At 46.0% G+C, this 9,833-nt stretch overlaps 1 non-coding gene across 1 annotated transcript; it reads right to left on the bottom strand.

The window, feature by feature from the left end:
• Positions 1 to 1,352: 1,352 nt before the first annotated feature.
• Trnat-ugu (transfer RNA threonine (anticodon UGU)) lies at positions 1,353 to 1,427 on the bottom strand. Its single transcript has one exon. It is a non-coding gene; the product is annotated as a tRNA-Thr (tRNA).
• Between the last annotated feature and the right edge of the window lie 8,406 nt (positions 1,428 to 9,833).

Here is a 9,833-nt window from a genome sequence, read left to right as displayed (position 1 = left end):
TATGCTTCTTTGATTCCAAGGGAGTAGTTCATAAAGAGTGGGTGCCTCCTGGACAAACAGTTAACAGTTAACAGAAATTTTAGAAAGACTTCGCAAAAGAGTTCTTCGTTCCTGTACCAACATAGCTGATAATTGGATTCTGCATCACGATAATGCGCCATCCCATACTGCTCTGTCAGTACAGCAATTTTTAACCTCAAAACAAATTTCAGTACTACCACAGCCACTTTATTCACCAGATATCGCTCCGTGCTAGTTTTTTCTATTTCCAAGAGTCAAAACGGCTGTCAAGGGACACCGTTTTCAAACAACACAAAGCTGTCACGAGGGTCTTGGAGGATATTACAGAAGATTAGTTACAGAAATGTTACCATCAATGGCAGAAGCGCTGGGAAAAGTGTATGCAATCACAAGAGAACAGCCGGCAGATATAGCCGACCGGTTCTAGCTACAGAAATGTTACCATCAACAGCAGAAGCGCTGGGAAAAGTGTGTGCAATCACCCGGCAGATGTAGCCGAGCGGTTCTAGTTGCTCCAGTCTGGAACCGGGTGACCGCTACGGTCGCAGGTTGGAATCCTTCCTCGGGCATGGATGTTTGTGATGTCCTTAGGTTAGTTAGGTTTAAGTAGTTCTAAGTTCTAGGAGACTGATGACCTCAGCAGTTAAGTCCCATAATGCTCAGAGCCATTTGAACCATTTGATAATTAATTGAAACCCTTGAAACGCCCCTTTAGAAAAATTATACATGAGTGTGCTTAAGCTGACACACAATATTTTTAGCGCATCGCAATCTGACTTTCAAAAATCCCTACGAAAGAATGGCCCTGACTAACATTAACCTATACGTTTCACAAATCACCTACTTCACAAAAATCTTCGTTACTCAAGCTACTGCAATACAGCAGCGTCACTACTGCCAGCTAACTAAAAGATTCAAACTACGGAAGGCACTAACTTCTGATAGGCACAGTTAGCAAATGAAAGATTTTAATACAGAACAAACAATGTATTTACCTTAATAGTCATAATATATATATATCAGTTCGTGACACCAATTCTTACAAATTTCAAAACTCCGCCATCTCTCTCCCCACGTCCACCACTGCTGGCGGCTCACCTCCAACTGCGCAACGCTACGCGCTGTTAATATCCAGCTGCCGCTGCCCAACACTACAACGGCAGACAACAATGTGAACCAGCCACAGACTGCACACAGCACAGCCAGTGATTTTCTTACAGAGCGCTACGTGGTGTTGTCGTTACCAATAAAAAAACCTAAACATCCTCCTTCCACCCTCAGCTGCTGACCGGTGTTGTTGACGTACCTCCATGGAGACAGCTGAAAATATGTGCCCCGACCGGGACTCCAACCCGGGATCTCCTGCTTACATGGCAGACGCTCTATCCATCTGAGCCACCGAGGGCACAGATGATTTGCGTGACTGCAGGGACTTATCCCTTGCACGCTTCCCGTGAGACCCACAGTCCCAACTGTCCACAATCTACATACGTAATGTTCCCAGTAGATACTTTGCCCATCCACTTATTACTCGCGCCAACTAAGGATAAGTCCCTGCAGCCGCGTTGTTCATCTGTGTCCTCTTTGGCTCAGATGGATAGAGCTTCTGCCATGTAAGCAGGAGATCCCGGGTTCGAGTCCCGGTCAGGCAACACATTTTCAGCTGTCCCCATCGAGGAATGTCAACACCTGTCAGCAGCTGAGGGTTTCAATTCATTGTCATTTATTCTAGAGAAGCTGCACGGTCATCAGTGGTATCTGTTCTTTCGAGAACAGTTACTATCTTCATAAATTCTCTGAAATGCTTCAACGTAAGTACTCGCATCTGTTACTTGGATTTGAAGCCCAAATACGAGTGCAGTGACGTAACCGCTGTGCCACATTGCAAAGCCCTACCACGAAACGGACGTAGGTAACACCTCCTTGTTAACTTCATAAAGTAGTCTGAATGCCGTGCAAGTGGTAACGCCGAGCGAAGCAGTTATTAGCAAGTTTTTATGGCGAGAGAGAGGGAGGGAGAAGGTGGGAGGAATATGGCCGCCTTAGCTCCGCGGAAGCCGTTCCAACTCTGTATGCGCTCCGGCTTGCAGCTGCGACACGAATGCAAGTGCCGGCGTTTCGGCCCTCTTGACGCATCGTCGGGTGCCATTAGGAGTTGCGGCAGTTAGGCAGAAGCTGGCGCCGCCTCACGTGCTGGCCGTTTGGCCCGCCGCTAATCCCCTGTACTGCGCGCTCCCAGCACTGGCCTGCGACTTCCCCGTGAGATGTCGACGCGGACGGACGTGCGCCGCCAGGTTTTAGCTGGCCGTGCGAAGCCACTTGCTGGTCTAATACGTGCTCTGCTCTCATTTTCTTTTTTCCAAAATAATGGGTCTCTCTTTTGCTTTCCTGTGTCTGGCTGAACAAATCTTCAGGTTAAGGTACGTAAGGCAGCACACCCAAAAAGCGCTCTAAGACAGAAAAAAGGCACACCACGAAGAAATTATCCGAATGGGAAGGAAATGAGTAGATGTGATGTACTGGGTGATCAAAAAGTCAGTATACATTTGAAAACTTAATAAACCACGGAATAATGTAGATAGAGAGGTAAAAATTGACACACATGCTGCGAATGACATGGGGTTTTATTAGAACAACAAAAAAAACGGTTCACAAAATGTCAGACAGATGGCGCTGTACAGCAAAACGTCAGGGGTTGCTCATGAAAATCGTGTATAAAAGGCGCTGTAATGAGAGAGAATCAGATGCGCCAGCAGTCGCAGCATGTTGACGTTACCTGGAAAGGCGCTTTTAGTGAAGCTGTATTATCACAATGGGGAATGTGCTAGTTCAGCGTTGCGATCCTATCGCCATAGGAAGGGGATTCGAACGGGTAAAGGTCCGTTGACAAATGCAGCTGTGGAGAGAATGATTTCGAAGTTCGAAGCCACGGGTTGTTTAGACGATAGACTGGCCGACCGAGCACAAGGCGTAATGCTGCTGAGACAGTTCAGGAAGAAATGGAGACTGTAGCTGGTTCGTCAATGCACGGGGAAGTCAGCGCTCGTGCAGTCGCACGTCGCACCTGCATTCCATACACTACTGTTTGGTTGGCTCTGAGGCGTACCCTCCGATTCTATCCGTACAAAATCCATCGGCATCATTAACAGTTACCTGGCGATTTAGTGAAGCGGGGGGCATTTGCGGTGTGGGCGTTTCAAAAGATGGCGGAAGATGGCGATTGGTTGAGTAACGTGTTGTGGACCGTCGAAGCTCATTTCACGCTCCGAGGGTCTGTCAACGCCCACAACTGCAGAATTTGGGCTACCGAAAATCCTAGAACTCCACTGCATGAGGAGAAAGTCACGGTATGGGTTGGATTTACCACATCTACCGTTATTCAGCCTTTTTCTTTGAGGAAATGTGTGACTCTGGTTTTGTAACTGCTACGGTGACGGGTGAGAGGTACGCCGATATGTTATAGAATCGAATCATCCCCAGCCTGGCTGATAAACACCTGCTGGAACGTACGATGTTCATGCAGGATGGCGCTCCACCCCATATTGCTAGACGCATGAAAGATGTCTTGCGCGCGTCGTTTGGTGATGATCGTGTGCTCAGCCGCCACTTTCGTCATGCTTGGCCTCCCAGACCTCAGTCGATGCGATTATTGGCTTTGGGGTTACCTGAAGTCGCAAGTGTATCGTGATCGAGCGACATCTCTAGGGATGCTGAAAGACAACATCCGACGCCAATGCCTCACCATAAACACCGGACATGCTTTACAGTGCTGTTCACGATTCCTCGACTACACTTAGGCCGTGCGGTTCTAGGCGCTACAGTCTGGAGCAGAGCGACAGCTACGGTCGCAGGTTCGAATCCTGCCTCGGGCATGGATGTGTGTGATGTCCTTAGGTTAGTTAGGTTTAATTAGTTCTAAGTTCTAGGCGATTGATGACCGCAGATGTGAAGTCCCATAGTGCTCAGAGCCATTTGAACCATTTGACTACAGCTATTGTGCAGGAATGATGGTGGACGTATTGAGCATTTGCTGTAAAGAACATCATGTTAGCTTTGTCTTACTTTTTTATGCTAATTATTGCTATTCTGATCAGATGAATCGCCATCTGTCGGACATTTTTAGAACTTTTTTTTTGTTCTTATAAAACCCCATGTCGTTCCAAGCATGTGTGTCAATTTGTACCTCTCTATCTACACTATTCCGTGCTTTATTCAGTTTTCAAATCTATACTGACTTTTTGATCACCCAGTACATGTCATATGATGAACAAATTGTTACAGTTTCAGAAAAGAGAAACAGCTTCACAAATTTAACAAATTAACAACACATCGACCCAGCTGTGGTCCTTTTATAGGCAGCTGTTCGCCTTGGCATTTATTCATAGAGTTGTTGGGCGGCTTCCTGTCGGATTCAGTGCCAAATTGTGCCCAACTGGCTCCTTAGATTGTCAAAATTCTGAGCTGATTCGAGGGCGCTGCCCATATTGCTCCAAACGTTCGCAACTGGAGACAGATCCGTCGACCTTAGTGGCCGAGGTAAGAGTCTGACAAGCATGAAGACAACCAGTGTGTTGGTGTGACATTTCTTTTCATGGCAGGATCGATGTGACTGTCATCTGCGGAACCCTTACAGCATAGCGGTACGTCAACGACATTCTGCGTCCCATTTTGTTGCCCTTCTTGGAAAGCCATCCTGGGCTTATACACTGAAGAGCCAAATAAACTGGTACACCTGCCCAATATCGTGTATGGGTACCTCAAACACGCAATAGTGTATCAACACGACGTGCATAGACTCGACTAACGTCTTGAGCAGTGCTGGAGGAAATTGACATTATGAACCCTCCAGAGCTGTCCATATGGGTAAGAGGAGGTGAAGTCTCTTTTGAACAGCACGTTGCAAGGAATCCCAGATATGCTCAATAATGTTCACGTCTGGAGAGTTTGGTAGGGAGCGGAAGTGTTTAAACTCAGAAGAGTGTTTCTGGAGCCACTGTGTGGCAATTCTGGACGTGTGGGGTGTCGCATTATCCTGCTGAAATTGGCCAACTTCGTCTGAACGCACATGGGCAGGTGATAAGACAGGATGCTTACGTACGTGTCACTTGTCAGAGTCGTATCTAGACGTATCAGGGGTCCTACATCACTTCATCTGCACGCGCACCACACCATTACGCCGTCCGCCGTGGCCGAGCGGTTCTAGGTGCTATAGTCAGGAACCGCGTTGCTGCTACAGTCGCAGGTTCTAATCCTGCGTACGGCATGGATGTGTGCGACGTCATTAGTTAGGTTTAAGTAGTTCCTAGTCTACGGGACAGATGTTGTCCCATAGTGCTTAGAGACATTTGAACCATCTGAACCCACACCATGACATGTAGGGTCCATGGATTCATGAGGTTGTTTCGATACCCATACACGTCCATTCGCTCGATACTATTTGAAACGAGACTCATCCGACCAGACAACTTGTTTCCAGTCATCAAGGGTTCAGTGTCGTTGTTGACTGACCCAGGCAAGGCGTAAAGCTTTGTGTCATGCAGTGACCAAGGGCAAACGTCCGGTTCTCGTGCTCAGAAAGGCCATATCGATGATGTTTCGTCGAATGGTTCGCACGCTGACACTTGTTGATTGCCCACTATTGAAATCTGTAGCAGCTTGCGGAAGGATTGCACTTCTGTCACGTTGAAGGATTCTCTTCAGTCGTCGTTGGTCCCGTTCTTGCAGGATCTTTTTCCAGCCGCAGCGATGTCGGAAATTTGATGTTTTACCGGATTCCTGATATCCACGGTACACTCGTGAAATGTTCGTACGGGATAATCCCAATTTCAGCGCTACCTCGGTGATGCTGTATCCCGTCTCTCGTGCGCCGACTATAACACCATGTTTAGACGCACTTAATTCTTGATAACCTGCCATTGTAGCAGCAGTAACTGATCTAATAACTGCGCCAGACAATTGTCGTCTTAAATAGAGGTTGCCGACGGCAGCGCGGCATTGTGCCAGTTTAGATCTCACTGTGTTTGAACACGCATGCCTATACCAATTTCTTTGGCATTTCAGTGTAGTTTCATCGATTTCGTGATTTCAGTCTGATTAAAGAACAAAAGCCGGGAGTGAAAAGACAAATAATGATGTTTCTAATAAAATTATAAACAACCGACCAGTTGCAATGGATAAATAATTCTTTACCTGGGTTTCGACAAATACAAATTTGTCTTCTTCAGAAGGTGGCAATTTTACATTAGTGAGGACTAATGTACCATCATTGTTTTTACAAATGAAGGCATAGGTCCATTTGTCAAAATTGAAATATAGCCCTTGAATTAGGGTTTGTCACATGGGTTTAGTACATGGATCTTGCAGAGCTCTGGTTGTGAGCTCTGCAAGATCCATGTAGTATTATATTTACATGACAAACCCTAATTCTAGGGCTGTATTTCAGTTTTGACAAATGGAGCTATGCCGACAGTTGTGAAAACGGTGATGGTACATTAGTCTTTACTAATGTAAAATTGCCACCTTCTGAAGAAGATAAATTTATATTTGTCGAAACCTAGGTAAAGAATTATTTATCCATTGGAACTGGTCGGCTGTTTATAATTTTATTAGGTGGAACCGTTGCTGTTGTGCAGCTATGTTTAAAATAATGATGTTTGTATTCTTCTTCGTCACACATATTTAGCTGCAATTATATCGTTAGCAGCGCTTCCGAAAAATAGACAGTCAAGATGAGTTCAAAAAATGTTCAAATGTGTGTGAAGTCTTATGGGACTTAACTGGTAAGGTCATCAGTCCCTAAGCTTACACACTACGTAACCTAAATTCTCCTAAGGACAAACACACACACACCCATTGCCGGAGGGAGGACTCGAACCTCCACCGGGACCAGAAGCACAGTCCATGACTGCAGCGCCGCAGACCGCTCGGCTAATCCCGTGAGTCGCAAAGTGGTGAAGTGACTCGAATGCCGACCAAGCAACGAATTTCGATTTTAGCTGCTTCGTTTCAGTCACTCGTATGTCGCGCTGCTGACGTGGTGAGCTGCAACCTGTACAGTGAGTGAGCTGAGCGGTGGATACGGCGCAGCGGTTATGTGTTTGGCGGTGGATGGCCAGATGTGTGGACAGTGGCAGGTGGGCAGGGATGGGGCGCAGAGCCGGTGCGGGCCCAGAAGCCACGATCAGCACTAATCGAAGCGGCAATCCATCACGGCCAAAGCCACCAGCAGGCCGCCACACCGGGTGTTGGATGGCGAGAAGAAAAGCGGGATGAGGAAGTCGGCCATGGATACTTGCTGCAGGTGGGGGAGGATGTGGGGGTGGGGAATGTGGGGGGGGGGGGGGAGGAGTAAGCTCGACCATCGCCGCCGCCACCAGCACCAGAGAGAGGTCCGTCTCGTGCAGGTGACTCAGTTACATCGGTGTCTCTACTGCGAGGGTCACCTTCCGGTGTGTGGCGGAGGTTATACCTCGCACGACCACCACTCCCGGCCTTTCTTCATTCGTAAATGCCGTAAGGCACAAACGACTATCGACAACCCTCCTCATGAGCTCCAATTTATCTGATGTTTTCGTTCTGCTCACTTATTAAGACAAATACTACTTGATCAGAGGCATCGGAACAGCTGTTATCGGACATAACATAATTTGTGTTCCCACCAGACGAAACCACTTTCGTCCGGTATAACTGTGGGTTCTTCGACTACTCTGGGAGGAGGCTTAACAAAATGTAGTCTTTTGACTGCGAGAGTCCTACAAGATCCGATGAGAACAACACTTCTTACATCGTAAAATGTTAAATATGTGCTGTACTGTCAATGTTACCATCGTTCTACTAATCTGTCGCATATAAAAGCTCAGGTGCACTGACAACATGTGGGGCTAAATCTGTTGGCGCGAAAATACATTTATTAAAGATACTGCCTGTGCCCGTAGCAAAGATAGTGCATACCAAGGATACAACTTATAAGCTTTATATCGTAAAGTCCTTTCGTCTGTCGACATCATACAGCTTTCATTTGAGAGCTTTTTAATAGAAAACACATGTATTATCCCCTATTATGTTATAAATAAATATTCCAATCCTGTCCTACTGCCCCTTATAATCAAAGCACTATTTAGAAAGCTGTTGATGTCGACAGACGAAAATTTACGATATAAAGCTTATAAGTTGTATCCTTGGTGTGCACTATCTTTGTTTTCTGCGCAGGCAGTATCTGTATTAAATGTATTTTCGCGCCAACAGACTTAGCTCCAGATGTTGTCAGTGCACCTGAGCTTTTATTTGTGATAGATTAGTAGAGCGATGGTAACACTGACAATACAGCACATATTTAACAACATTTTATGTTGTAATAAGTGTCGTACTCACAGGATCTTGTGGGATTCTCGCAGTGAAAAGGCTGCATTTTGACTGTTATTCTGACAGAATATATGTATACTTTTCACCAATTTTCATAATTGGTCTGTTTTCTTAACGAAATGTTTGTTTAATTATGTATATGCACCCTGTGATCCATTTATGTGTGTTTTTTGTTTTGTTTTGCTTTTAGCTAATTTTTGCGGTGTTACCTGAAAAAGGTCCTAAGGCCGAAATTGCAGTTGTAATAATACATGTTTCATACAGTCAACGGCGACTGCGATGTATATTAAGAAATGTTATATGACTGTGAAACCCGACCATGAGACGTTAATAGCTCAAAACTGTTCTTGGGTGATTTACGTATTGTCATCTACACCGTAATCGTCACTTGTATCTTGAGTCTTCCACTGCTGTTTCTCATCATCTGTACGCCTGAAACTCCTTTGACTTGACTTTTAGACGTAATCACGAAAGAATAATATTATGATGGCATTTTGATACAAGAAAATTTCCATCGTATCTAGTATAAGAACAACCATTTCGGCCAAAGGGTGTGATACACGCTGCCCCCGTCTCCATCTCACCACCTTTTCGTGAGGGGTAGGAGGGGAGGGGGGCTGACCACGCCCCTCCCCCACCTTGCAATCATGCCTGCCTGTATGTGTCAGAATAACCTACAGATTTAGTAATATACTCATCGTAGTACGGTATATTCTGTATGATCATTAAAATTACTACACCAAGAAGAAATGAATATGATAAACGGTTATTCATGGGACAAATATATAACATACTAGAACTGGCATGTGATTACATTTTCACACAATATGGGTGCATACATCCTGAGAAATCAGTTCCCAGAACAACCACCTCTGGCCGTAATAACGGCCTCGATACCCCTGGGCATTGAGTCAAACAGCACTTGGATGGCATGTACAGGTACAGCTGCCCATGCCGCTTCAACACGACACCACAGTTCATCAAGAGTAGTGACTGGCGTATTGTGACGAGCCAGTTGCTCGGCCACCATTGACCAAAAGTTTCCAATTGGTGAGAGATCTGGACAATGTGCTGGCCAGGGCAGCAGTCGAACATTTTCTGCATCCAGAAAGGCCCGTACAGGACGGGCAACATGCGGTCGTGCATTATCGTGCTGAAATGTAGGATTCCGCAGGGATCGAATGAAGGGTAGAACCAGGGGTCGTAACACATCTCAAATGTAACGTCTACTGTTCAAAGTGCAGTCAATGCGAACAAGAGGTGACCGAGACGTGTAACCAATGGAACCCCATACCATCACGCCGGGTGATACGCTAGTATGGCGATGACGAATACACTCTTCCAATGGGCGATTACCGAGATGTTGCCAAACAGGGACGAGACCATCATGATGCTGTAAACAGAACCTGGATTCATCCGAAAATATGACGTTTTGCCATTCGTGCACCCAG

This window comes from Schistocerca gregaria, chromosome 10, assembly GCF_023897955.1.
Source record: "Schistocerca gregaria isolate iqSchGreg1 chromosome 10, iqSchGreg1.2, whole genome shotgun sequence".
In the NCBI taxonomy this organism is placed as follows: Eukaryota; Metazoa; Arthropoda; class Insecta; order Orthoptera; family Acrididae; genus Schistocerca; species Schistocerca gregaria.
The sequence above is the reverse complement of the archived record's forward strand: the minus strand, read 5'-3'. Positions and strand labels throughout refer to the sequence as shown.